This window comes from Pan troglodytes, chromosome 3 (assembly GCF_028858775.2).
Source record: "Pan troglodytes isolate AG18354 chromosome 3, NHGRI_mPanTro3-v2.0_pri, whole genome shotgun sequence".
In the NCBI taxonomy this organism is placed as follows: domain Eukaryota; kingdom Metazoa; phylum Chordata; class Mammalia; order Primates; family Hominidae; genus Pan; species Pan troglodytes.
Window position 1 is genome coordinate 43079726 of NC_072401.2, and position 26465 is coordinate 43106190.

The window sequence follows — 26465 nt, forward strand, 5'->3', positions numbered from 1 at the left end:
CATTCATGATTTGGCTCTCTGCTTGTCTATTGTTGGTGTATAGGAATGCTTGTGATTTTTGCACATTGATTTTGTATCCTGAGACTTTGCTGAAGTTGCTTATTAGCTTAAGGAGCTTTTGGGAGAGGTCAATTTTTAAGAAGTGACTTCCTAAATAGACAGGTTTTGTTAAGTATACAGCCACTCTCATTGGGAAGAAACATGGGTAAGTTGGGAAAAGAATACCCATTTTACTGAATAATTCTGGAGAAAAATCAAATGACCTTGAAAATGAGTTCTGCCATAAGTTTGTTGAGAATAAGTGTAACTATCCCCACACCTCTGCCAAGAAATCTTACTCTGATTTATCTGGTCAGTTTCTTCTAACACTTTTGTACAGTAACCATTCCAAACTTCTTTTTTTCTCCAAACTCCAACCTGACTAAACTCATGTCTGCCAACTATACACTCATTCTCATAAAATAACTTTAATGATAATAAAGAAAATGTAATTCATTAACTAGAAAGCCACTTAATTTCTTCCAACCCACAAATGTTCCTTTTTGTTCAATGGGACAGAGTAGAGATCTCAGAAGTAAGACCATATATCTACAATCATCTGATCTTCAACAAACCTGGCAAAAACAATGAATGGGGTATAACTACACCCATTCACCCTTCTCTCTTCCTGTGATAATTGAAAATCATCTCTCCTCTCTAAAGCTTATCTTAGTACCTATCCTCTAAGTCTCTTTTTGGGATGTATATTCTCTATCTGACCCTTGGTGTCCACTTTCCACCATTTTCTCCTGCTCTTGTCCCAGGAGACTGACCTAAATGACCTGTATAAATGCTCCCTTGCCTCTGGCATTTGGTTGGATATGGCCAATGGAAGTCACCAGCATTTGATCAGAAAATAGGAGAATGGTGAGGCTGGGATATTTATTCCTCTTTTCCAGGCTGCAGGGTTGGCCTAGCTGTGTTCCTATATCAAAGGCCACAGCACTTACACTGGGAAGTTGGCTCCTACAGCTACGTACATTACATACATGTCTCAAAGGCTTTGGTAACCATTTCCTTCTTTTTTTTTTCTTTTTTTTTTGACAGAGCCTTGCTCTGTTGCCCAGGCTGGAGTGCAGTGGCCCGTGATCTTGGCTCACAGCAACCTCCACCTCCTGGGTTCAAGTGATTCTCCTGCCTCTGTCCCCCAAGTAGCTGGGATTACAGGTGCGTGCCATCATGCCCAGCCAAGTTTTGTATTTTTAGTAGAGATGGGGTTTCACCATATTGGTCAGGCTGGTCTTGAACTCCTGACCTCAAGCAGTCCACCTGTTTTGGCCTCCCAATGTGCTAGAATTACAGGCATGAGCCACCATGCCCGGCCATGATCCTTTCTTATCAGGCATAGCTGAGGAACCTATTGCTGATACCAGGAGTGCATCACTATCTTCGGTTTCTTTTCCTTATTTTATCCATAATTTTGTCAATGGATCATTCATTAACTCACTTTATTTCCCTGCTTTTTTTTTTTTTTTGAGTTGCTGCTGCTTGACAAGACCTGACTGATACACTTCCCTCCTACTTCCTTAACAACTATTCTCTGTCAAAAAAATTATTACAAACTTGGAAATAAGGATAAAAGGTGAACAGCATGTTCTTTCATTGTCTTATAGGGAGATTGTTTTATTGGTCTACCCAAGGATTATCCAAGGTGATGTACTTTGTTCACCTCATGCTTTATTATGGATTAGACATGCTTAGTGAAGTTACATGCTAATTTATGTATTTTTGCCCTATAAGGTTACAAATAATTTCTGTCCAAGTTTTCTCTTTCATAAAAAGATAACTCCAAAGCTTCCAGTTTTTTCAGGATATTAATAAATTTCATAATGTAGCAATCTTATCCTCAATTCCTTTATTAAATTTCTTATAATAAATCAGCTATTCAAATCACTGAGTAGGTCTTAACATTTTCTGGGTTACCTTATTAATCAATGAATTAAATGATGTCTTTAATACATGTTCACTTTATATTTGCATTAGAGTCATGATTTTACCTCTTTGAAAATTCCACTTTAGCACCTCTTTTAATTATCTTTCCTGTCTTATTCCCACAGCTTCCATCTTTCGTTATCTATTGGTTCCTTCTTTTATGAGTTTAAGTGTCCTCAAATCTCTATCATTAGAAAAGCAACCAACCAACCAACAAACAAAAAACCCCAAAGCCTCCTGCATTCCCACCTATACTTTATGCTTCTTGGAAGAGTTGCCTTCATACACATGCATTGTTCATTTCTTCATTTCATATTTACTTCTCCTTCTACTGACATGATTTCTTCTTCCATGATTCTAATGAAACTGCTCATGTCAAGGCAGTTAAAGACCTCCTTATTCAATTTAATAAACATTAAGTTCTAAAGCTGTTCAAGTTCATCATTCTATTTGACTATGGTGTCTCTTTTCATTATATATATATTTTTATATTTTTCATTATATATATTTATTTTTCATAGAATCTTGCATTTTTTATTTTCTTTCTTTTTCTTTTTTTGAGACGGAATCCTGCTCTGTCACCCAGGCTGATGTACAGTAGCGTGATCTCGGCTCACTGACAACATTGCCTTCCGGGTTCAAGTGATTCTGCTGCCTCAGCCTCCTGAGTAGCTGGTATTACAGGAGCATACCACAACACCCGGCTAATTTTTTTGGTATTTTTAGTACAGATGGGATTTCACCATTTTGGCCAGGCTGGTCTCGAACTCCTGACCTCAGGTGATCCACCCACCTTAGCCTCCCAAAGTGTTGGGATTACAGGCGTGAGCCACCACACCCAGTCTCTTTTTCCTTTCTGGTTGAAATTTTAAGGCTTTTGATTGCTTTTAAGAGTGGTTGTGCCTGGCCAGGTGCGGTGGCTCATGCCTGTAATCCCAGCACTTTGGGAGGCCAAGGCGGGTGGATCACGTGAGGTCAGGAGTTCGAGACCAGCCTGATCAACATGGAGAAACCCTGTCTCTACTAAAAATACAAAATTAACTGGGCATGGTGGCACATGTCCGTAATCCCAGCTACTCAGGAGGCTGAGGCAGGAGAATTGCTTGAACCTGGGAGGATTGCACTACATGCCAGCATGCCAGCCTGGGTGACAGAGAGGGACTCTGTCAAAAAAAAAAAAAAAAAAAAAAGAGTGGTTGTGCCTCAAGATTTTTGCCTTAGCCTTATTTTCTTTCTTTTTTTCCAGTTTAAACTTTTATTTTCTCCTGCTTGGAGTAAAGTGAGAAAGTGAGAAGGAAAAATAGCCCAGGGATTTTATTAGTTGGAATTCCACAATTTCTTTTAACTTTATATTTTGATATAACTTAGACTTTATGTAAAAGTTGCAGGAATAGAGTTCTTGTATGTATACCCCTCATTCAGTCTCTCCTAATATTAACATCTTCCATCACCATAGCACAATACTTGACACCAGGAAGTTGGCATTGATACAATACTAGTAACTATAGACCTTATTCGGGTTCGCTAGTTTTCTCACTAATGTGTCCTCTTCATCTAGAATCTAATCCAGGATTCCACACTGAATTAATTGTCATAAATTCTTAGTCTCCTCCAGTCAGTGATGGTTCCTCAGTCCTTCCTTGTCTTTCAAGATCTTGACACTTTGAAGAGTACTGATCAGTCATTTTGTAGAATGTCCCACAATCTGTACTCATCTGAAGTTTCTAGGATTAGATTGAAGTATGACTTTTTGGAAAAAACACCAGAGAAGTAGTGTATCACATCAGAATTTATATAACATCCATAGATTTTCTAACTAGTGATGTTAACTTTGCTCATTTGGTTAACGTGATGTCTACCAGAATTCTTCATGGAAAAGCAACAACATCACTAATCATTAGAGAAATGCAAATCAAAACCACAATGAGATACTGTCTCACACTAATCAGAATGGCTATTATTAAAAGGTCAAAAACAACAGTTACTGGAGAGGCTGTGGAGAAAAACACATGCTTATATACTGTTGGTGGGAATGTAAATTAATTCAGCCACTGTGGAAAGCAGTTTGGAGATTTCTCAAAGAACTTAAATCGGAACTACCATTTGACCCAGCAATGGTAATAGTTATTGGGTATATATCCAAAAGAAAACAAATCAGACTGAGCGCAGTCGTTCATGTCTGTAATTTTAGCACATTGGGAGGCTGAGGCAGGTGGATTGCTTGAGTTCAGGATTTGGAGACACCTGGGGAACATAAGGAAACCCCATCTCTACCAAAAATTCAAAATGTAGCTGGGCATGATGGCGTGCACCTGTAGTCCCAGCTACTCAGGAGGCTGAGGTGGGAGGATCGCTTGAACCCAGGAGGTTGAGGTTGCAGTGGGCTGAGATCACGCCACTGCACTCCAGCCTAGTGACAGAGCAAGACCCTATCTCATAAAAAAAAAAGAAAAGAAATCATTCTACCAAAAGATACATGCACTCACATGTTCATTGCAGCACTATTCACAATAGCAAAGACACGGAACCAATCTATGTGCCCATCAACAGTGGATTGGATAAAGAAAATGTGGTTCATATACATCATAGAATACTATGCAACCATCAAAAAGAATGAGATCATGTATTTTGCAGCCACACGGATTAAGCTGGAGGCCATTATCCTAAGTGAACTAACATAGGAACAGAAAACCAAATACTGCATATTCTCACTTATAAGTGGGACCTAAATATTGGGTACTCATGGACAAAAAGTTTGCAACAATAGAAACTACAGATTACTAGAGGGGAGAGGGAGAGAAGGAGCAAGGGTTGAAATACTAACTATTGGGCACTATACTCAGTACCTGGGTGATGAGATCATCTGTACCCAAAACCTCAGCATCATGCAATATATGCTGAGACAGGTTCTTGCTCTGCTGCCTAGGGTAGTCTCAAACTCCTGGTTTCAAATGATTATGTGACCTCAGTCTCCAGAGTAGCTAGGACTACAGATGTGCAACACCATGCCCAGCTTCACCAGATAATTTTTATAACAAAGGGTCAAGTAGTAGCGTTTTCTCCTTCTTATTCTCCATATATTTCACACATGATTCTGTTCTTTTCCACAACTTCAATTACCATTTAGCTCTGTGGTACAGGCCTAGCTTTATCTACAAAGCACCAGATCTGCACATCCAACTGCTATCGGACATCTTGGATGTCCCAACATATCTCAGACTCCAAATAGCCACAAAAGAACTAAACATTCTTACATTTGCTGCCTCTTCTCTGCTTCCTAAATTATTGAATAGTGCCATCAGCACTAGGTTACTTAAGCCAGAAACCTGGACACGTTTCTTGGATTCTTCTACCTTACCTTATATATTCAGTTAGACTCTAATTGGGACAATTCTACCTTTTAATTATTTCTCAAGTCTATTCTTGTCTGCACCCTGACTCCTACCTTTTGGGTTAGGCTGCAAACATTCAACTGGCCCCTAGTTAGCCTTCCTGCTTCTATTTTGCCTATTCTATGCCATTTATCTAAAGTGCAGTTTTAATCATCTCATTCACTTTTAACCCTTAAATACCTCCTATTTCCTTTTGATAAGTCCAATGTCCATATCATGCTCCTTCATCTTCCATCCCTGCCTTCTGCTACCATCACATTTCTTGCTATTTAATTCACCAACTCTTTGTTCCAACCATAGAAGGGGATATAAAGGCCCAGTGAGACTCAAGTATTGAGCTCCATTGAAATAGGCTTGTACTGCGTTCTCTACAGAATACAAGATTATCAACCAAAGGGGAAGCAGAGGTAACAAAAATAATAAAAATATATTTGCAAATTGTGGTTGATAAACTGAGTTTACATAACAGTAGTTTTTAATTGGAAGAAATAAAAGCTATTACTTGCAGGCCACTTGCTGCCCTGTACCTCTTTCTGGCTATGCCGAGACTGTAAAAACTGATTGCTCTTTACTGGGGCCATTTTTCAGGGTTGTTTATGCAGTTGGTAATCTTGAAAGATGAGGTAACATCTCCTCTTAATTCCAGGCAGAGAACAAGTCTGCTTCCTCCTTTCTGTAAAAGTGTTGGATTCTCTAGCCTCAGTGTTCCTCAGCAGGGGTGCAGATACTCTGCTTGTGTAGTATTCATCTGAGCTCCTCAGTGTCTCCCCCATGGGATTTGAGGCATGGGATTTGCATCACTGCAAATCTGCGGATGCTCCTGCTGCTGGCTGCACTATATAAAATAAAATCCTTTGTTTTTTACTCAGGAGTTTTATCTCTTTGGCTAACATTCACGAAAGAACAAAAGGCTAATTTGTTAGCTTGTAAATAAAATCCAACTTGAACGTTTTATATTTTTAAAGTAAGTAGTTCTTTTGCTTTCACATCATTGTAAGAAATGTTGGTCAAATTCCACTTTTCTCCTGAAAAGGAAATTAAAATATCTGATGATGATCCCAGTTAACAATGGCATCTGACACCCCCACTTTGAAGCACTCCTCAATAGTGATAGGTTAGCATTCCGTATCCACTTTTTCTAATTCACAATCATGAGACTTAAGGCTGTGTTAGGAATATGAAGTCATGTTATTCTCAGATTCTCCAGGGCATCTGAAGTTTAAGAGATTTATTATTTTATTGGTTCAAAAATAAATCAGCACCTCTAATGTATTGATACAACCACAAGAATATGGATCATCAAATCCTGGCTAGAGTATCTGAAAGAATGGATGTACAGTGAGCTGAATGAGGAAGTCCAAAATCGAACCCAGTTTTTCATTAATTTATTCTGTAGACAATAAGCACCTACTGATTTCCAGGCACTACTCTAGAAAGTAAGAATATGGAAATACAAGACAAGATCCTTGAAGTCTTTTAAAGCTTACAGCTGAAGGAAGAGACTGACACGCAAACATTTCTAATATGATGTAATAAGAATTTTGATAAAACTCATTATACAACTTACTAAAGTGCCCAGTGCACATGAATGCCCACCCATGTTCACACATAAAATACTTTTAACTCCATTATCCAGAAAACACTACTGTTCATAGTTTGGTAGATTTGCTAGATATCCTTTTAGACTAATGTTTTTTATCCTGGGAATACATAATACAACATATATATTTATATATATACACATATATATGTATATGTGTATATATACACATATATGTATATACTTAATTTAATATATACTTATGGAAGTATAATTACTTATATATACTTAATTTAATATACAATCATATAATATGTAATATATACTTGTATAATATGTACTTATAAATATATATACTTATGTAATATGTATATATAATTTCATATATGTAATTAAGAAAACACAATAAGTGCTATTAAAATACATGCTGTGCTATAAGTTTATGAATACTTTATCCAGAAACCCTTTTCTATGACAGCTTATATATATATATATATGTACTATTCATTAGAAATCCCAAATGTGAACTATACTTCATTGTCCAAAGAATTTAAAAAGATAATACATAATTTGTCTAACAAACTTTCTGTATTTTCTCAAGCCTTCGTAAAAGAAAGTGATAGAATTCATGTTCAGTTGTATTCACTGAGTATACATAAGGAAAATACTTCTATTTCATTACTGTTCTGAGACTGAAATGACAAATTAAATTCATGAGGAATCAAATTCACTTGGAACAAACAGCTCAGTATTTTACATTCTAAACTGATAAGAACTGCCAGGGTTTGAAAAAGTTTCATGTATTGTATTTGCATTTTGGAATTTCAAAGGCCTGCTATTGATTTGGTTACCATAGACTTCAAATGAATGGGTATAATAGCAAGACTACTACCTGTATTTGCCAGCACCCCAATAAAATTTTACATGGAGGGAAATCTTTCTTCTGTCTGCCACAAGATCACTGAAACATGGTGCCCAAGGGAAAAATGGCTGTTGTACTCTTCCTTAAAGGGTGACTGCAGGTGAGGCTGTGACTTGAAAAATGTGAGTGTGGCAAATACAGCAGTTTGCCCACTCAATGCCCATATATGGAGCCTTCTCCCTACATAACATGGTACCATTCACTGAGATGTAAGCACGAGTCAGCTGAGTGAGGCTTCCCAGAAAGCCATGGCTTTCTTGATGAGGAAGGACAAGCACAGCCGTGCTGCCCCTTCTGCCTCGTTCTTCACTTTGCTCCGGTCTCATTCTTCTTTCCTTGCACTGTGGAACCATGAGGTGATGACGAGGAAAAGAAGGTCTATGTGTCAAAGGCACAGGGGCAAGAAGACAAAAGTTCCTGAATTTCCAGTGACATCAGCGAGTAAGTGAATGCCAGTTACCACCTTCCCTTGAGCTGCTTCTTCTGTGAAAAAGAAACTTTATTTAAGCTACTGATAATAATATATTTTTTACTTGCAGCTAAACTTATTTATAACTGATATAGTAGGAAATACAGATTTGCCTCTACTCTCCCCTTTACACAGTCTCCAAATTCAGCACTTGTAAAACAGTATGAAAGAAAGACAACATATTAGGTGTTTGGGTTCGTAATTTCGTTCCTTCATCTCACACACCATTGGTCAGGTAGTTCTATAGCCTAATATTAAGCTCTGGGTTTCAAAATTTAAAAGATATTTAGATGCCCCAGAAAGAGTTCAAAGGAACCTTCAAAAAGAAATATATGGCTTGTGAATAAAGATTTAAGAAGAAATACTTTAAAAATCAGCCACTATAGTATTTTTGGCCATGAGAAAGAGGTGAAAATTTATTATTAGCAAACCAAATCTTACAATGTATTAAAAATACATCATGGACAAAATTAATATTTCCCAGGAATTTTAGGAAGCCTTAAAATTAAAAAGTACAAGGCATGATACAACTGTTCATTTAGATTATCATTACCAAAATTATTACCTTCCTGCTAATTTAGAACTCTATTAGGGCAAGATCGTGTTTATTTTGTTTTTGTTTTTGAGATGGAGTTTCACTCTTGTTGCCCAGGCTGGAGTGCGATGGCGCGATCTTGGCTCACTGCAACCTCTGCCTTCCAGGTTCAAATGATTCTCATGCTTCAGCCTCCCGAGTAGCTGCGATTACAGGCGCCCATCACCACACCTGGCTAATTTTTGTATTTTTAGTAGAGACAAGGTTTCACCACATTGGCCAGGCTGGTCTTGAACTCCTGACCTCACATGATCCACCTGCCTTGGCCTCCCAAAGTGCTGGGATTACAGGCATGAGGCACCACACCCGGCCAATTGTGTCTGTTTTATTCACTGTTTTACTTCCAGTTCCAAGTATCTGTGCTCATAGTAGGCATCAATAACATATTTTTCCAATAAAATTAAATTGCATGTGATTAGATATTATAGAAATTTAGTTTTAAAGGTATTTATAGAAACCAAAATGTTTCACATATTTCAAGTCATTTCAAAAGCAGAAGATAAAATTATTTCACTTTTTTAAAGGTAGAAGTAATGTCCTAAGGAATCCTTTTCAACGCTTTGGAATCAGGGTGGCCAAAAATATTTATTCAGTCCTCCACTATTGGCTAATATTGGGCTGCAGTCCTTATAGCTGAACAATATACTCTTCCTTGGAATACTCCTCAACACAGTCTTAGAGTTACCCATTACCAGACAATCAGAATTAGCACATGCAACACAACCAGATTTCTATTTCTGCATTGTTGTAGGAAAAAAAATCACAAAAGTGACTCTAAGAGAATATCTAATTATACATTGAATGATAATACTGGTATAGAAACAGCTTCAGGAAAGCCTAGCATTTAATGTATGTTCAATTTCCCCACTTTGCTTTCCCATGATCATGAACACGGGCCCTAATGGCACTATTTGGGACAAATTTTTTATTATTTCAGATTTAGAGAAAGTCACTTTTGGTCTTTAAACTTTAAGTAATTTAATGGTTTGGTGAATAATTTGGATTCCAAATGTAGCTCGGTTTTGGCAAAGCCAAACATAGAGTATAATTATTGCATGTGTCTCAAGTTATTGTCCTCAAACCTCTTAAATAGGTTCCAGCCAGGAAAAGAAACACATTTCTCAATTACTTTTGAAAAATCATGTGTTAAAAATGACCAAGGGGTTCAAGACAGTTGCAATAAATTACTTAATAAAGGCAGTCTTAAATTGCGGAGAATTACCTTGCATAATTAATTTGAGATTCAGCAGCATGATAATCAGTATCATTTTCTGTAAAAATCAGGAAACTTTAATTGAATATTTTTATTTTATCCTCAGGGGGGCTTTCTCCAATTTGATCAGTCACAAAGTTCAGAGTCTCAGTTTTAATTAGTTTTGTGCCAGAGGGTACCATTTGCCCTTGTAAATATCATCAAAGGGCTCTAAAGATGCTTTTTCTTTTTCTTTTTTGAGACTGTGTCTTGCTCTATCACCCAGGCTGGAGTGCAGTGGTGTGATCTTGGCTCACCGCAACCTCTGCCTCCTTGTTCAACCAATTCTCCTGCCTCAGCCTCCAGAGTAGCTGGGATTACAAGTGCCTGCTACCATGCCTAGGTATTTTTTTTTTTTTTTGTATTTTTAATAGAGACAAGGTTTCACCATGTTGGCCAGGCTGGTCTCAAACTTCTGACCTCAGGTGACCCACCTGCCTCAGCCTCCCAAAGTGCTGGGATTACAGGCGTGAGCCACCGTGCCCGGCCTAAAGATGCTTTTTCTGTGAGGGTTTAGATACTGAACTTCCATGATGAATTATCCATACACTGGAGCCTTGGTTTCTTCACAAGCAAAAACTGAAAAGTGTTTTCCAGTTTACTTTGTCTTATTATATATAGATATGGCTCTTATTTGAATTAGAAAAATGAACTATCAAAGATTTACATTTTTGTCTCTTTGTATAGAGGGATACAGCATATTTCTTAGAATTTGCCAATTGGCTTTAAACTTTTAATCTCATGGTTAAATGAAAAGTAATTATAAAACTTACTAAAGACAATAGCAACTCTTAGAAATATAGGCCTAGAGGCCGGGCGCGGTGGCTCACACCTGTAATCCAAGTACTTTGGGAGGCCGAGGCGGGCGGATCACGAGGTCAGGAGATCGAGACCATCCTGGCTAACATGGTGAAACCCCGTCTCTACTAAAAATGCAAAAAAAAATTAGCCCGGCATGGTGGCGGGCGCCTGTGGTCCCAACTACTCGGGAGGCTGAGGCGGGAGAATGGCGTGAACCCGGGAGGCGGAGATTGCAGTGAGCCGAGAATGTGCCACTGCACTCCAGCCTGGGCGACAGAGCAAGACTCCGTCTCAAAAAAAAAAAAAAAGAAATATAGGCCTAGGGCACCGGCAGAGAAAAAATGGAGGATGGGAGGCAGGACCAACTTGCTTCTCCCACCTGGATGGACAGAGCAGCGTGTGGAGACTCACATCATGAACTTTTGCTCCAAGAATTACCACAGGTACATGCCAGGAAAGCCAAAAGAATCTACAGACCCTTTAAAGGAACTGACTTGCCGCCACAGGCTCTGTGAGACAGCCGAAAAACTGTGAGCGCCTTAAGTGTGTAAGGGGGAACACATCCTCTCCCCGAAAACACATCCTCAACAGGGAACACGAAGGTCCAAATCACAGGAGAAAAATTTAACCTTACCTGGATTTGAGACAAATTTAGAGAGCTGGGCTAAATATAAGGGTTGAGGAAGCAGTGGGAAGACCCCCGTGGGCACTTTTGGTCCCCAGGGAAGCCATTTATGACTTTGTCTTGCAGACGCCCTTGGGGAGGGCTGCCAGGAGAATTGGGGAAAGATCACAGGGAGAAGGAAACTTCCAGCTTAACTTTTTAACAATTTCCACCAAACGAGCAAAGTTTCCTGTACAGAATCCGGGGGAGGGGCGAAGAGGGATTGCAGAAACGAGGAAGCTTGAAGCCTGAAAGCCCTACTTGCTTTCTCAGCGGGGGAGGCTTGTAGCCTGGGGCAAGTTCTCAGGCCTGCTGGTTGGCTGCCTAGAAATAAACTGGGTGCTATTGGTGGGGAGTGAGACTGGTCTTTTCGCTGGGTGGAAGCTGAGTAAGGCCTGTCACTGCGAGCTTTCCCCCACTTCCCTGACCACCTGTACTACACAGCAGAGGCAGCCATAATCCCATTGAGAACGTAACTCAATTGGATGGAGAACCGCATCCCCAACCCCCACAATGTCTGCAGCAAGCCCTGCCCCAGGAGAGTCTGAGCTCAGGCACACCTAACCCTGTCCCCACCTAATGGGCATTCTTTACCTGCCCTGGTAGCTGAAGACAAAGGACATAATCTCTGGGAGCTCCATGGCCCCGTCCACCACATGAGAAACAAAAATATTTATCCAGGTGAACCTAGGGCAAGCTTGTATCCTCCCTCAACTACCGCAGCTGATGCTCTTTTGAAAGCGCCACCTCCTGGCTGCAGGCCAACCAACACAAAACTAGCACACTAAACAAAACTACAACCAAGGACCCTCACAGAGTCCACTTCACTCCCCTGCTACCTCCACCGGAGCAGGTGCTACATGGTGGAGAGACCTGAAGGTGGATCAAATCACAGGACTCTTTGCAGACACTCCCCAGCACCAGCCTGGAGCCTGGTAGCTCCCCAGAAGAGAAATAATAATCACTGCACTTTGGCTCTCAGGCAGCCCCTAGGGGAGGGGGGAGAGCATCACATCAAGGGAGCACCCCGTGGAACAAAAGAATCTGAACAGCAGCCCTTGAGCCCCAGATCTTCCCTCTGACATAGTCTATTCAAATGAGAAGGAAACAGAAAAACAATTCTGGTAATATGACAAAACAAGGTTCTTTATTACCCCCAAAAGATCATACTAGCTCACTAGCAATGGATCCAAACCAAGACAGAATCTCTGAATTGCCAGAAAAAGAATTCGGAAGGTTGATTATGAAGCTACTCAAGGAGGCACGAGAGAAAGGTGAAGTTCCACTTAAAGAAAAAAAAAGATACAGGATATGAATGGAAAAATCTCCAGATAAATAGATCGCATAAATAAAAAACAACCACAACTTTTGGAAATGAAGGGCACACGTAGAGAAATGGAAAGTCTCAACAACAAAATCGAGCAAGTAGAAGAAAGAGCTTCAGAGCTCAAAGACAAGGCTTTTAAATTAACCCAATCTGACAAAGACAGAGAAAAAAGAATTAAAGAAATAAAGAAAGCCTCCAAGAAGTTTGGGATTATGTTAAATGACCAAACCTAAGAATAATTGGTGTTCTTAAAAAAGAAGAGAAATCTAAAAGTTTGGAAAACACATTTGAAGGAATAATTGAGGAAAACTTCCCTGGCTTTGCTAGAGACCGAGACATCCAAATATGAGAAGCTCAAAGAACACTTGGGAAATTCATTGCAAAATGATCATCACCTAGGCCCATAGTCATCATGTTATTAAAGCCAAGACGAAGGAAAAAATCTTAAGGGCTGTGAAGCAAAAGCATCAGGTAACCTGTAAAGGAAAACCTATCAGATTAACAGCAGATTTCTCAGTAGTAGCCCTATATTCTAGAAGAGATTGGGGTCCTATATTTAGTCTCCTTAAACAAGACAATTATCAGCCAAGAATTTTGTTTCCAGTGAAACTAAGGTTCATAAATGAAGGAAAGCTATGGTCTTTCAAAGACAAACAAATGCTGACAGAATTCGCCATTACCAAGCCAGCACTACAAGAACTGGTAAAAGGAGCTCTAAATCTTGAAACAAATCCTCAAAATACACCAAAATGGAACCCCTTTAAGTCATAAATATCACAGGACCTATAAAACAATAACACAATGAAAGAAAAAGCAAGGTATTCAGGCAACAACTAGCAAAATGAATAGAACAGTACTTCACATCTCAATACTAACATTAAATGTAAATGGCCCAAATGCTCTTTAAGAGATACAGAATGGTAGAATGTATAAGAGTTCACCAACCAAATATCTGCTGTCTTCAAGAGACTCACCTAACACAGAATAACTCACATAAACTTAAGGCAAAGGAATGGAAAAAGATATTCCATGCAAATGGACACCAACGGTGAGGAGGAGTAGCTATTCTTATATCAGACAAAACAGAATTTAAAGAAACAACAGTTAAAAAAGACAAAGAGGGGCATTATATAATGATAAAAGGACTAGTCTAACAGGAAAATGTCACAATCCTAAATATATATGCAACTGATGCTGGAGCTCCTAAATTTATAACAGAATTACTAGTAGACTGAAGACATTAGATAGACAGCAACACAATAATAGTGGGGAATTTGAATACTCCACTGACAGCACTGGATGTGTCATCAAGACAGAAAGTCAACAACAAAAAAAAACAATGAACTTAAATTATACCCTAGAGCAAATAGACTTAACAGTTATTTACAGAACATTCTACCCAACATCTGCAGAATATAACATTCTATTCATCAGCACATGGAACATTCTCCAAGATAGACCATATGGTAGGCCACAAAACCAGTCTTAATAAATTTAAGAAAATCAAGATTATATCAAATACTCTTTCAGACCACAGTGGAATAAAATTAGAAATCAACTCCAAAAGGAACCCTCAAAACCATGCAAATACATGGAAATTAAATAACCTGCTCCTGAATGATCACTGAGTCAACAATGAAATCAAGATGGAAATTAAAAAATTCTTTGAACTGATTGGTAATAGTGACAAAACCTATCAAAACCTATGTGATACAGCAAAGGCAGTACTAAAAGGAAAGTTCATAGCATTAAATGCCTATGTCAAAAGGTCTGAAAAAGCACAAATAGACAATCTAAGGTCACACCTCAAGGAACTAGAGAAGCAAGAACAAACCAAACCAAAACCCAGCAGAAGGAAAGAAATAACCAAGATCAGAGCAGAACTGCATGAAACTGAAACAAACAAACAAAAAATATAAAAGATAAATGAAAAAAATTGGTTATTTGAAAAGATGAACAAAATGGATAGACCATTAATGAGATTAACCAAGTAAATAAGAGAGAAGATACAAATAAGCTCAATTAGAAATGAAATGAGACATATTACAACTGATACCACAGAAATACAAAAGATTACTCAAGGCTACTATAGATACCCATATGTGCACAAACTAGAAAACCTAGAAGAGATAGATAAATTCCTGGAAATATACAATCCACCTAGATTAAACCAGGAAGAAACAGAAACTTTGAACAAATCCATAACAAGCAGTGAGATTGAAATCATCACAAAAAGACTTCCAACAAAAGGAAGTCCCAGACCAGACTGATTCACAGCTGAATTCTATGAGACATTCAAAGAATAATTGATACCAATCCTATTGACACTATTCCAGAAGACAAAGAAAGAGGGAAACCTCCCTAAGTCAGTCTAAAGCCAGCATTACCCTAATACCTCAAACAGGAAAGGACATAACAAAAAAAGAAAACTACAGACCAATAAACCTGATGAACTTAGATGCAAAAATCTTCAACAAAACACTATATAACCAAATTTAACAGCATTTCAAAAAGATAATCCATTATGATCAAGTCGGTTTCATACCAGAGATGCAGGGATGGTTTAACCTACGCAAGTCAATAAATGTGATACACCACATAAACAGAATTAAAAACGAAAATCACATGAACATCTCAACAGACACAGAAAAAGCATTTGACAAAACCCAGCATCGCTTTATGATTAAATCCTCAGCAAAATCGGCATAGAAGGGGCATTTCTTAGGGTAATAAAAGCCATCTATGACAAACTTACAGCCAACATTATACTGAACAGGGAAAAGTTGAAAGTATTCTCCATGAGAACTGGAGCAAGGCAAGGAGGCCAACTCTCACAACTTCTATTCAATATAGTACTGGAAGTCCTAGCCAGAGCAATCAGAAAAGAGAAAGAAATAAAGGGCATCCACATTAGTAAAGAGGAAGTCTAGCTGTTGCTGTTTGCTGATGATATGATCGTACAGTTAGAAAACCCTAAAAGTCATCCCCAAATCTCCTAGAACTGATAAATGAATTCAGTAAAGTTTCAGGATACAAAATCAATGTACATAAATCAGTAGCACTGCTCTAAGCCAACAGTGACCAAGCTGAGAATCAAATCAAGAACTCAACACCATTTACAATAGCTGCAACAAACAAACAAACAAACAAACAAAAAATGTAGGAATATACCTAATCAAGGAGGTGAAAGACCTCTACAAGGAAAACTACAAAACACTGCTGAAAGAAATGATGACAGAAACAAATGGAAAAACATCCCATGATCATGGATGGGTGGAATCAATATTGTGAAAATGACCATACCGCCAAAAGCAATCTACACATTCAATGCAATTCCCATCGAAATACCAGCATCATTCTTCACAGAACTAGAAAAAACAATCCTAAAATTCATATGGAACCAAAAAAGAGCCCACATAGCCAAAGCAAAGCTAAGCTAAAGGAACAAATCTGGAGACATCACACCATTTGACTTCAAATTATACTATAATGCCACAATTACCAAAATAGGATGGTGCTGATATAAAAATAGGCATATAGAGGTTGGGCATGGTGGCTCATGTCTGTAATCCCAGCACTTTGGGAGGCCAAGGTGGGCAGATCACGAGGTCAGGAGATCGAGACCATCCTGGCTAACATGGTGAAACCCCGTCGGTAAAAATACAAAAAAAATTAGTCGGGCATGGTGGAAGGCGCCTGTAGTCCCAGCTACTCGGGAGACTGAGGCAGGAGAATGGCGTGAACCCGGGAGGTGGAGCTTGCAGTGAGCCGAGATTGCACCACTGCACTCCAGCCTGGGCCACAGAGTGAGACTCTGTCTCAAAAAAAAATAAAAATAAAAAATAAAATAAAAAATAAATAAAAATTGGCATATAGACAAATAGAACAGAATAAAGAACCAAGAAATAATGCCAAATACTTATAGTCAACTGAACTTTGACAAAGCAAACAAAAACATAAAGTGGGGAAAGGACACCCTGTTCAACAAATGGTGCTGGGATAATTGGCAAGTCACATGTCAAAGAATGAAACTGGATCCTCATCTCTCACCTTATACAAAAATCAACTCAAGATGGATCAAAGACTTAAATCTAAGACCTGAAACCATAAAAATTCTAGAAGATAACATTGGACAAACCCTTCTAGATATTGGCTTAGGCAAAGACTTCTTGACAAAGAACCCAAAAGCAAATGCAACAAAAACAAAGATAAATAGATTGGACTTAATTAAACTAAAAAGCTCTGCACAGCAAAAGAAATAATCAGCAGAGTAAAGAGATAACCCACAGAGTGGGAGAAAAATCTTCGCAAAGTGTGCATCTGACAAAGGACTAATATACAGAATCTACAAGGAACTCAAACAAATCAGCAATGAGAAAATAAAAAATCATATCAAAATGTGGGCTAGGGACATGAATAGATAATTCTTAAAAGAAGATATACAAATGACCAATAAACATGAAAAGATTCTCAACATCACTAATTATCAGGGAAATGCATATCAAAATCACAATGTGATACCACCTGCAAGAATTGTCATAATCAAAAAATCAAAAAATAATAGATGTTGGTGTGGATATGGTGAAAAGGGAACACTTTTACCCTGCTGGTGGAAATGTTAACTAGCACAACAACTATAGAGAACAGTGTGGATATTTCTTAAATAACTAAAAGTAGATCTCACATTTTATCCAGCAATTTCACTATGGAGTATTTACCCAGAGGAAAACAAGTCATTATACGAAAAAGATACTTGCACACACATGTTTATAGCAGCACAATTTGCAACTGCAAAAATATGGAAAAAGCCCAAATGCCCATCAATCAATGAATGGATAAATAAAATGTGATATATATATATATATATATATACACACACACACACATATCCATATATATACATATATATGGCTATATGTGTATATATACATATATAGTGTGTATATATACGTATATATACACGTATGTATGTGTATATACGTATATATACACACACACGCGTGTGTGTATACGCATATACACGCGTGTGTGTGTATACGCATATATACGCGTGTGTGTGTATATGTATATATACACCTATGTGTGTGCATACGTATATATATACACGTATGTGTGTGTATATATGTATATGTATACATATATACCATTTCATTCGTTTTTATGGCTGAGTAGTATTCCATGGTGTGTGTGTGTGTATATATATATATACGCACACATATATACCATATGTGTGTATATGTATATACACACATATATACCATATATGTGTGTATATATATGTGTGTGTATATATGGTATGTAGGTATACATATGTGTATACGTCAAATATATCTTTTGCATTGAATTCAATTAATTTATTAAATATTATTTTCCTTTCCTAATATAAAGCTGCGAACCAGTGTAATAGATAAAATGGCAACCAACTTCATCAGTAGTACTAAGAAGCTGAATAGAATTTTATACCCACTCTTGCTTTTGAGAACTTTGACTTTAACAAGAAAAATTTCCTTCATGATGCGAGAATTCTCTTAAAGTCAAAAGGAGTGAACTGACATGATATTTATTGTTATATTGACAAATTTTAATTATTCATGGGAGAAGCAACTGCGCTGGTGGTTATTATTAACTACTTATACCTGGGGCATGTTTTCGGTACTTTTCTACCTACTTCGTTTAAGGCATCTGGCCAAAATTATTACATTTGTATGTGTCTAATTTCACAGCAAACTTAGTATTTGAAAATATTGGGATAGTGCATTGATTCCAGTAATAATAATTACATTTTAGCTAGCTCTCAAGGGCATCTAAAGCTTGAACATCAGACACACAATCAAGGTAACAGAAAGTGATATTTTGATGTCTGGTCTTAGACAAAGCAATTTGATAGCTCATGGCTAGGTCTATATAACCAAGAACAAGTTAGGGTTAAAATACACATTGTGCTCAATTTTTTTGCAGCCTAGTTGTTCAAAGGATTTTTTGGAGAGCTGAACACTGTAACTCATGGCTTTTGTGAAAAGGTGATTCTGAAGAAATAGGACCAGCCCCTCTTCTGGTCACATCTCATTTTTGAGCACATAGGTATAGATGATGAAAATGAACATTGTTTAATTATTTAAGTGCTTGTAGACTGTAATGTTTTCTCTTATTATTTAACTCCCATATTTTTCTGTATAATTTTTAAACCATTGACTTCTATTTCAAACTCTGGAAGCCAAAAATTGTGTCCTCCAAAACTTAGCAAGTGGAAGACATTTGAGGACTTTATAGTCTTACTTGTTACTCTTCTCTTCTTCCTAGTCCTTTTTGAAATCTTTGGCCCATTTATGATAGGGAAACTTGTGTGCTGTGATCTGATAAAAATATCTTGATCTCTATTTTTATGGAGCTGCTGTAATTTGACACATATTGAACAGGCTACCTCCCCAAACCCCATGAAAGAAGCTGGTAGCTTCTACACGGAGATATTGATTTTCAGGTTGCAGGGTCAGAGTGTCATTTGAAATATTGGTTAGAAGAAAAACCACCATTAGTAGTTTGTGTTTTGCTTGTTTTAAATAATTTTTGAAATTATGTGGGATAAAAATAAAGAAAAATTAGATTATTTCCTATCTCCAGCATCTAGTGAGCCACCTTTATGGTTCCATTGCAGTTCATAGAGAAAAAACACTGCCAAGCTAAAAAGCACTATACGGACTCTCTCTTCAACTTTTTCTGTCACTGTAGCACAGACGTAACCTTGGGGTTTGATTGCTCAAAGGGTGGTAGGCGCGGTGTATCTCTGAGATACCTCCTTCTGCAAGCTCTTTAAAGTTTGTTCCCCCACTTTTTTGGGGTAGAAGTAGGGAGTGGGAAAGAGATAATTATTACTTTCTTTAATTGATTGGTAGTGATGCCCTTCTTTTGCTGCTTTTTTGACTAATGGTAACTTACAATCAATGCCCTCTCTATGGTTGATGACCAAATACTGACTCCTCTTGGGACACATGTATGAGTTTCTGGGAGGATTTGGTGGGATAACGTCACTGCTGTGTGAGGTGCAAGCTCTGGCCCTTCTCCTTCCACTCTCAGCAATAGTCAAAACAAGCCATCTCTCTCAGCTTCTTATGGGTGGCATTCTGTCATGGGTGAACTGAACCTTTGGGTCAGGTCTTACCAAGATGGCTCAAGCATAGATGCCTTCTCTGGTGGCCACATGACCTACAGGAAACTCTTGCATCATTGCTAGGGCTGTGATGAAGAACTCTGTACATGTCGTAATGGATCTTGTGAGAACTTCTTTTGGAAGAATGGTACCAAAAGAACTTCTTTTGGTACCTATTTGTTTTGACTTGTCATTTGTTATTCTTCTATACATTGGATATTCATATTTCTTTTTTTTATTTGAGCTGTTGTCTTTCATTATAGATTTGTAAAAGTTTTTGTGTATTCTAAACATTAATTCTTTGTTGGCTTTGTACTTTGCAAATCTCTGCATCCTTCTGTCAGCTATGTAGTAACTTTATCCATTGTATTTTTCATTGACCAGAAATTCTTCATTTTGATGGAAGCCATTTGCTTTTTCCCTTGTTTGTGCTTTTAAAATTTTGTTTAAACAAGCTTTCTCTCACTAAGGTCTGTAACTATCTCGCATTTTATTTTACCAACATTCTAGTTTTATTCTTAATCTTCAGGCATGTATTCTTTCAATAGTTTACTTTGGTTGGTAGGTTAAGTAAGGATTTGCTTTTTTCCCAAAATTTTACTAACCCATTCACTATTTCTTAATGAATTTGTGGTGATACTTTTGTGGATGGTTTGTCCCTGAGCTCTCTACCATGTTTCATTGGTCAATATGATTGTTTCTATAAGAATACCTTAATTTTATTATTATTATGCTTTTAAAATATGTATTAATATTGCCCCTCCTTATTCATCTTTTTCAAGATTGGTTTTCTTCTATTAAATAATTGAGTAAATTTACTTAATTCTTTAACAAATCCAACTGGAAATGTTATTGGTATTACATTGAATTTATAGAATAATTAGGAAAAATAAATAACTTTGTAACATCATCTTATCTAAGAAAATGGGAATGTCTGTTTAATTTTATAAATCCTCTACTATAGCTTTATTAGAGTTTTAATGTTTTCTCTATAAAGTTATTGTGTGTTCTTGGTTGAGATAATTTCTAGATATTTTATTTTTTTTCTCTCTTTTGCTATTATCATTTTCTAGTTACTGATGGGGTAAATTTGTGCTATAGCCAACTAAATTTCTAATCTTTCTTATTCCTAATTGCTTTATTAGGTGAATATTACATGGTTTTATTAGGAGATCATTATTTGCATGTAATGATCATTTTTCTTTTCCTTTTTTTTTTTAAATTTGAGACAGAGTCTAGCTCGTCGCCTAGGCTGGAGTACAGTGGCGTGATCTCGGCTCACTGCAAGCTCCACCTCCCGGGTTCACGCCATTCTCCTGCCTCAGCCTCCCGAGTAGCTGGGACTACTAGCGCCCGCCACCATGCCTGACTAATTTTTTGTATTTTTAGTAGAGACGGGGTTTCACCTTGTTAGCCAGGATGGTTTGAATCTCCTGACCTTGTAATCTGCCTGCCTTGGCCTCCCAAAGTGCTGGGATTACAGGTGTGAGCTACTGTGCCTGGTCTTTTCTTTTCTTCTTAATTTTTCCTTCCTTTTAGAATTGTTGAGTCTTCTAGTACTATATTAATTAGTTATGGTGATACTGGGTATTTTTAATATTTTAAAGGGTATGCCATCTATGTTTCTGCACTAAATGTAGTGTTTGCTAAAAGGTTTTGATATATGATGTTTACTGACGCAAGAAATTTCACTTCTAATCTCAGTTTGCTAAGATTTTTGAACTTAAAAAAAGGTCCTGAACTTTATGAAGGTCTTTTTTTGCATCATTTAAATAATAACATGATCTTTTCCCTTTTACTAATGAGAAAAATGGCATTCATGGATTTCATGATGTATAACAATTTTTGCAATTCTAGGATTAACCTCATGTGAGCATGAAGCAATTTTTAAAAACGAATTGTTAGGTTCAGTTAGCTATCTTTATGACCTTGAGTAAGTCATATAACCCTTCTATGCCTGAATTTCTTATCAGTTAAATGGAGATAATAGTCAAAGAGTTGTTTTTGAATCATATATGGTCAGAGCATAGATGAGTGCTTGATGCTTAATAAAAACTATCTTTTATTCATATAAGAATTTTTTTTTTTTTTGCAATTAGCTAAATGGTCTGCTATTTCTTTTAGTTGTGTGTTATCTGTTTTTTCTAGCCTTCAAAGTGAGCTGGGCACTTTTGGACTTTTTCAAAGCAAACGCTTTTAAACAAACTGAGTGCTTACCAGTTTGGTCCTAGATTTTGATTTTTTCTTTTTTTAAGGACAACAGTAAATATTACCGTACTAGTTTCTCAGGGCTACTACAGCAAATTACCACAATCTGAGTGGGATAAAAAACAGATATTTATTCTCTCACAGGTTTAGGGGCTAGAAGCCTGAAATCAAGGTGTCAACAGAGCCATGTTCCTTCTAGAGGCAAGTGAAAGCTTCTTACTTGCCTCTCTCGTAGCTTTTGGTGGTTCTTTGGGTTTCAGATGCATCACTCCAATTTCTGCCTCTAGACAGGGCCATTTTCACTGTGTGCCTGTGTCTTTGTGTATCCTCTCATCTCTTACAGGGAAAATAGTCATATTAAATTAGGGGCCCACTGTAGTTCAGTATGTTTTCATTTTAAAAAGTAATTACATCTACAAAGACTCTATAGTGTTTCCAGATAAGGTCACATTCTGAGGTTCTGGGTGAACAAGAATTTTTGAGGATACTCTTCAACTTAGTAAAAGTACCAGAAGATATCAACCCCTTTTTTGTATTTCCTGAAGCAGTTTATCCTGAGACAATGTTCTTGATCTTAGCTATTCCTTTTTTTCTTTTTAAAAATTTTAAAAAATTTATTTTTTTTTTATAGATCCAGGGTCTTGCTATGTTGCCCAGGCTGGTCTAGAACTCCTGGGCTCAAGCAATCCTCCCTGCACCCAGCCTCCCAAAGTGCTGAGATTATAGACATGAACCACCACACTCAGCCAATCTTAGCCATTCTAATAGACATGCAGTGATACCTTGTTTTATTTGCATTTCCCTGGTAATGCATGATTTGGGGAATCTTTTCATATGCTTATTTGACATTGTCATCAGTATATCTTGTTTGGTGAGTCTGTTAAGGATTTTGCCCATTTTAATATTCAGGTTGTTTTCTTTCTTATTGTTGAGTTTCAAAAGTTCTTTGTATATTTTGTAGTCCTTTATCATACATGTCTTTTGCAAATATTTCCTCACACTCTTTGGCTTGTCATTTTATTCTCTTGATGGAGTCTTTTGCAGAGCAGAAAATGTTAATTTATATGAGGTTCAGCTTATCAATTCTTTTTTTCATGACTCATGCCTTTGGTATCATATATAAAAAGTCATCACCAAACTCTAAGTCATCTAGATTTTCTCCTGTCTTATATTTTAGGCATCATGTAGTGTATTAGTGTGTTCTTGCATGGCTAGAAAAATACCTGAGACTGGGTAATTTAATAAGAAAAGAAGTTTAATTGGCTGATAGTTCTGCAGGCTGTACAGGAAGCATGGCAGCATCAGCTTCCTGGGAGGCCTCAGGAAACTTACAATATTGGTGGAAGAAGAAGGGGAAGCAGGCACATATTACATGGCTGGAGCAGGAGAAAGAGCGAGAAGGGGGAGGTGCTACACACTTGTAAACAACCAGATCTTGTGAGCACTCACTATCATTAAGAGCAGCACCAACAGGATGGTACTAAATCATTCATGAACGACCACCCTCATGATCCACTTACCTCCCACCAGGCCCCACCTTCAGCACTGAGAATTACATTTCAATATGAGATTTCAGTGGGGACACACATCCCAACTGTATCATTCTACCCCTGGCTCCTCCCAGATCTCATGTCCCTTCTTATACTGCAAAATCCAATTATGCCTTCCCAACAGTCCCACAAAGTCTTAACTCATTCCAGTGTTAACTCAAAAGTCTGAAGTCCAAAGTCTCATCTGAGATGATGGAAGTCCCTTCTGCCTATAAGGCTGTAAAATCAAAAATAAGTTAGTTACTCTCAAGATTCAATGGGGGTAGAGGTGTTGGGTAAATACTCCTACTTCAAAAGGAAAAAAATTGGCCAAAAGAAAGGGGCTCCATGCCCCATATAAGTCTGAAACCCAACAGGGAAGCCATTAAATCTTAAAGTTCCAAAATCTCTTTTGACTCCATGTCGCCCACCCAAAGTACTCCCAATGCCTTGGGAAGCCCTGCCCCTGTGGCTTTGCAGGGTTCAGCCCCTGTGGCTGCTTTCAAGGGCTGACACTGAGTGCCTGTGGCTTTTCCAGGTGTAGGGTGCAAGCTGTTGGTAGATCTACCATTCTGGGGTCTGGAGGATGGTGGCCCTATTCTCAAAGCTCCACTAAGCAGTGCCCCAGTGGGGACTCTGTGTGGGGGCTCCAACTGCACATCTCACCTTTGTACTGTGCTAGTAGAGGTTTTCATGAGTACTTCACCCCTGCAGCAGGCTTTTGCTTGGACATCCAGGATTTTCCATACATCCACCGAAATCTAGGTGGAGTCTCCCAACCCTCAACTCTTGAATTCTGCACACCTGCAAGCTTAACACACTACATGGAAGCTGCCAAGGCTTATGGCTTACACCCTCTGAAGCAGCAGCCCAAGTTGTACCTGGGCCCCTGTGAGCCATGGCTGGAGCTGAAGTGGCTGGGATGCAGGGAGCAGTGTCCTGAGGCTGCACAGGGCATTAGGGCCCTGGCCCTGGCCCATGAAACCATTCTTCCCTCCTAGGCCTCTGGGCCTGTGATGGAGGGGCTGCCACAAAGGTCTCTGAAATGTCTTGGAGGCCTTTCCCCCATTGTCTTGGCTATCAGCATTTGCCTTCCTTTTAGCTGAGAGCCCACACTTCACATGGCCAGGCTGCAAAATTTCCAAACTTCTATGCTCTATTTCCCTTTTAAATATAAATTCTAGTTTCAAGTCATTTCTGTGCTCATGCTTATAAGCATAGGTTGTTAGAAGCAGCCAGGCCACATTTTGAATGCTTTGCTGCATAGAAATGTATTTCACCTGATAACCTAAATCACCATTCTCAAGTTCAAAGTTCCACAGCTCTTTAGGGCAGGGGCACAATGCAATCAACTTCTTTGTTATACATAACAAAAGTGACCTTTGCTCCAGTTCCCAATAAGTTCCTTATCTCCATCTGAGACCCCCTCAGCCTCGACTTTACTATCCATATCACTATCAGCATTTTGGTCATAACCATTCAACAATTCACTAGGAAGTTCCAAACTTCCCCTTATTTTCCTGTCTTCTTTTGAGCCCTCCAAACTGTTCCAATGTATGCTCATTACTCAGTTCCAAAGTGCTTCCGCATTTCCTATACATTTTATAGCGGTACCCCACTCCTGATGCCAATTTTATATATTAATCTCTTCTCACACTGCTATAAAGAAATATCTGAGACTGGGTAATTTAATAATAAAAGAGGTTTAATTGGCTTACGGTTCTGCAGGCTGTACGGGAAGCATGGAGGCATCAGATTCTAGAGAGGCCTCAGGAATCTTACAATCATGGTGGAAGGCAAAGGGAACGCAGGAACATATTACATGGCTGGAGCAAGAGAAAGTGGGGGGAAGTGCTACACACTTTTAAACAGGCAGATATTATGCGCACTCACTCACTATTACAAAAGCAGCACTGAGAGGATGGTGCTAAAGCATTCATGAGGGACCACACCCAAGATCCAGTCACCTCCCACCAGGCCCCACCTCCAGCACTGGAGATTAAGTTTCCACGTAAGATTTGGGTGGGGACACAGATCCAAACCATATCATGTAGTTTAGCATTTTACATTTAAGTCTCGTCTATTGTGGGTTAGTTTTTGTGAAGAGCATAAAATCTGTGTCTAGATAAATTTTTTTGCATGTCGATGTCCAGTTGTTACAGCAATAGTTGTTCCAGCATCACATCTTTTTTCCATTGTATATTTTCTCCATCATATTTTTTATCCAACTGATTGTAGACAGATAAGCAAAACAATGTTTCTTCAAATGTTTAAACAAATGTCAGTGTAGTCAGTTGACTATACTGATCTGGGTCTATTTCTGGGCTCGCTATTCTGTTCCATTGATTTACTTGTCTCTTCTTTTGCTGATACCACACTGTTTTGATTAGTATAGCTTAATAGTAAGCCTTGAAGTCTCGTATAGTGTCTGTTCTCCAAATTTGTTCTTCAAGATTGTGTAGGCTATTCTGGGTCTTTGACCTCTCCATATAGACCTTAGAATCGGCTTGTCAATATCCACAAAATAACTTTCTAGTATTTTTTAATCAAGATTGCATTGAATCTACAGATCAAATTGGGGATAACTGGTATCTTGACAATATTGGGTCTTCCTATTCATGAAAATGCAATGTCTGAATTTATTTAGGTCT